Source organism: Panthera uncia, chromosome D1 (assembly GCF_023721935.1).
Source record: "Panthera uncia isolate 11264 chromosome D1, Puncia_PCG_1.0, whole genome shotgun sequence".
Lineage (NCBI taxonomy): Eukaryota > Metazoa > Chordata > Mammalia > Carnivora > Felidae > Panthera > Panthera uncia.
The window spans coordinates 84,409,082-84,413,641 of NC_064808.1; positions in this window are offsets into that span (position 1 = coordinate 84,409,082).

Genomic DNA, 4,560 nt, shown 5'->3' on the forward strand with positions numbered 1-4,560 from the left:
GCCCACTCCCCTGCCTTTCTTCTTGTTTCCATAAGAGGATTCAGTATGACTGCAAAGTCCATTAAGCCTCTAGGGTATGGATTCTTAAATCCAGCTCCCCAAAGTATACCACCCCCGTATCCCACCATCTCTGTACGTTGGGATCTCAGTGCATAGGGCAAGGAATAAGAAATCAGAGCAAAAGGAAACAAGCAAGAGAACCTGGGAGCTGAGGTTTCTAAGTTTTATTCTAAACCACTATATTAATAAATGGTTTGAACTGAAGAAAAGCCAACTTCACCTGGTCTTGGTGGCTTATTTTCTCCATTCATCAGACAGTGACAACAGCGACCTCAGTCACAGGGAGGCAGGAAGCTTCATTAGCTTATGGCTTTTAAAGGCTCACACACAAAAGCCAATGTAATAGGAGTGCAAAGTCTCATTATTAGGTAATAACTCTCATCTGGCTGATTCAAATTGCATATCTCTTTGTATCTAACCTTCTTCCAATTACGTTGCTTCATTTTTTTCTGGATATTTTTTAGAGTCACTTTGAAGTGTCATAATTACTATTTCAATAAAACCTCACACAAAATGATGAGTTTAAACTGGAGAAAGAAAGCAGGAGAAATCATGCCTCTCCTCACCTCCCCCCAAAATTAAAATCTCATCCCTGTTTTACAAGCAGTGAAATCAGTGCCTTATTTGGAGGGTGTTCATTCAAGGAGAGAAACTTTTTTATGTGGAAATGATCATTGTACACTTGCCAGATAGTTAATTACATTAGGTTGTTCTGCCCACGATTGCAAATCAACTTCATGCAGCAGGGACTTGTGGTCAAGATAATAGCGAAAGATAATGCAGTAAAACAACTGTGAAAAGAAAATGGTGCAAAGCATAAATGTTGAAAATTGCTGTTTGTTTTTATATATACGTATTTAGGAAGGTGGCAACATGCTCTTTGCTGTTATCACAAGCATTAAAGTTTAATAGACCATCCGTGAGTTATTTACTGCTCAGAAACACCCTGCTCTGTGAGATAAAGTAGCAGCTATCTTTCTAGTTTTAAAATTGACATTCAGCCAGTTATATTTCTGGTCTCTCTCATCACTTAGATGGCTGTTGACTTTTCGTAAATGTCAAAGGAGATTTTCAACTTAATTTTATTCCTCATGCTAGTTTCTTCCTTGGGCTCTCCAGAGGCCCTGCTTGTCTGTGGCCTCTAAGTCAGCTCCAAGAAAGGTTGCAAAAAAGAAATCTCTCATTTGAGAAAAGCCAATGCATTTACAACTGTCTTTTGCACACATTCTAAAGAAGGAATTTACTGTAGCTCATCCATAATTACTCCTGCTTATTCTTTCTACTGTGTTCACTAGGATGAATGATATAGTGAAATAGTACAGTATATACACATATCTAGAGGATCACAAATTGTAACTATGTGCTATGTCCCTGTGTGAGTGGCTTCACTTTTCTTGGTGTATTTCGGGGCCTTTCTGGTTTCTCATGACATCTCTCTTCTCTGCAGGTTTTTCCTCAATCTCCATCAGCTGGCCCATGTGCTCCACACTCTACAGTCCCAGTTCTGGAAGATCAAGTCTGACTAGCTTAGCACTTTTTACTCCTACACCAAGTGTTTTACCTCACAGAGCCTCCTTACCACTTTACAGAACAACAACCAGACAATGGCTAGACCACTCATGGGTAGGGTGGTAACATCTAGTCAATCAATGGTCATTTCTGTGCAAAGATTACCCATCAAAACTGCCTTAGTCAGTGGCCACAGGTTGGCAGTGTCACCTCAAAGGAGATGTCAGGTGTTTCATACACTGACTAACCAGTGCTGTATAATATGCTACATTCCTAGGCAGCAGGTACTAACCACAGTGAGGAACTCCAGGAAGTATCAAGCTCAAGAAGAAATTGGGCTAGGAATTTTGAACAAGAGAGTGTGGCTGCTGGACTTATTTCAAATCCTCACTCTACCATCAATCTCCAAATGACCTTGGGCAGGTGATTTAACCACTCTGTGTGTAATACCCTCATACGAAAAATGGGGTTTCTAACATTACCTACCTCATAAAGTGGTCATATGGATTAAATGAGGTACAAAATGCTGAGCCCAGCGTCTGCCCATGGTAAGTGCTTACTGTCTGGATTGTCTTCAGCTGTTTATTTGATATCTGTTTATGCGTATGTGTCTGGGTTTATCTCAGGTACACAGAATTGGAATTAATGATAACCCTTGGTCCAAGACACACTTCCCTCATTTGTCTATGCAGTGTGCTCTCTTTATTTTATGTACTCATTTATAATATAATCGACATATAATAACCCATCAACTGTAAGCCGTCCCAACCCAACTCAGTTCCCTCTCTCTCCTGAAGAGATAATCACCATCCTAAATGATGTGTGAATCATTGCCCAGCTTTCTTTGTATTATTCTTATAAAAATACGAATGCTTAACTACATATTGTTTAGTTCAAGTTGTTTTTAAAACTCTATAAAAAAGGGTATCATATATGGGACTTGCTTTTTGTCCCTTAAAGTTATATTAGATTGGTTCATGTGATCATGTGGATCTTATTTGTTCATTTTTATTTCTATGTAATATCCTGTTATGAGATAAATTATTTAAAGGCTCAGTAAATACTATTATTTTTAGTTATTACTCAGTGCTAGCCACTTCTCTTTGCCCTTTCCCCAGTTACTAAACATCCTCTGCTAACTCCTAACTTCAACCTTGGACATTGTCATGTTCAGTCTAGGACTGAGCTCTGACCAGCAGTGGACCAAGGCAGACAGCACCCACCTGTTTCCTTCCTCCCTTTCTCAGGACTCTGCACCCCTGAAAGATACTCCTGCTGTTTGGTCCATTCAATCCTCTACGAAGAGAAGAAGCCTGGCAAGTAACTGGTATGAACAGTGAATTGATTGTTGCCTTTTAATTTCTTCAGTGGGAACAGGAAGAGCTTTTATTGACAAGCCTGTTATGCAAATGTGAATCTATCACAGTGCATTATTGGCATTCTTATTATCTGGCACTTCTGCAATCCTGCGCTGTTTCAGCTCTCTTCCCCACCCCCATCTTCTTTTATCATTTCACTGATGGTTCTAGTAGAAAAACTGCAGACTACAATACTTTATGGAGCCATGGATAGGTAGGTAACAGCTGGAAGATGCTTCCCATGTGTTGTCTGAATACAGAAATGGCAAATAAAGCAGGAGCCCTGGGTCCCAGCTGCATTTTCTTTCTAGTGACTGCTGTGGACCCAATAGAAAACTTACGAAGTGACCCTTATTAGTTTGGCCAAGCTCCCTCCCAGGCAATTACTATAGCAAAGCTCAGACACTGAATTCTGATTGATTCTGGAAGATTAAGCAAGAAAACGAAGGCATAATATTGTAGCCAGAAAGATAACCTGGCTTTAAATTCATGCACTGATTCAGAAGAAACAGGCTGGCTGCCAACATTTCATGCCAGGTTTTCTAAGTGACATCACATTTTTTTTAATGCTGATTTTGACCTCCCCTCCCCCCAAATATATATCCACGCTTCTGATTAAAGACTAGATGCAGAAGGTTTAGCTTCATATTTCTTCCTCCCACCAAATTGATCATATTTTTCTCCCATGTTCTTTGAGTGCAAGAGGTAAGGTGGGAGGAGGGAAGAGAGGGGAGTAGTATAATTGAACATATATTGAAGAATTTCTCTGTAAACTATAACTCAGCTCTTTGCTGGTGTAGGGACCACATTTGAAGGTTTTCTTTCATTAATTCCACTAATGGTTTCAATATTTGTATGTTTAATTCTTCGTAAGCTCTGGCTGAGAGATTCAGAATCAGCATCCCCTATGGTGAGTGCTGAGCTGGAATCTGAATGAATGGCTATGTTTGCCATAGTGGAAGAGGCCATTTTTCTATGGTGAGATGGTAAGAACCTAAACCACCTACCCCCACACAGCTCACATTCATATGACTTGACCACTCTGCTATCTTTACTAACATGACCTTACTATTCCAGGAAACCCTTGCCCAGAAAGATAGATTTGCAAATAACTGAACGTTCTTGAAAATCCATTTTATTTATTTATTTATTTATTTATTTATTTATTTATTTGAGAGAGCATGCATGCAAGTGGGGTGGAGGGGAGGAATAGAGGGAGAGGGAGAGAGAGAGAATCTTTTTTTTTTTTAGGTTTTATTTTTTTTATTTTTTTCAATATATGAAATTTATTGTCAAATTGGTTTCCATACAACACCCAGTGCTCATCCCAAAAGGTGCCCTCCTCAATACCCATCACCCACCCTCCCCTCCCTCCCACCCCCCAACAACCCTCAGTTTGTTCTCAGTTTTTAAGAGTTTCTTATGCTTTGGTGGGAGAGACAGAGAATCTTAAGCAGGCTCCACACCCAGCACATAGCCCCACCCGGGGCTCAGTATCACAACTGTGAGATCATAACCTGAGCCAAAATCAAGAGTCAGATGCTTAACCCACTGAGCCACCCAGGTGCCCCAAAATCCATTCTCTTTATATATATATATATATATATATATATATATATATATATATATATAT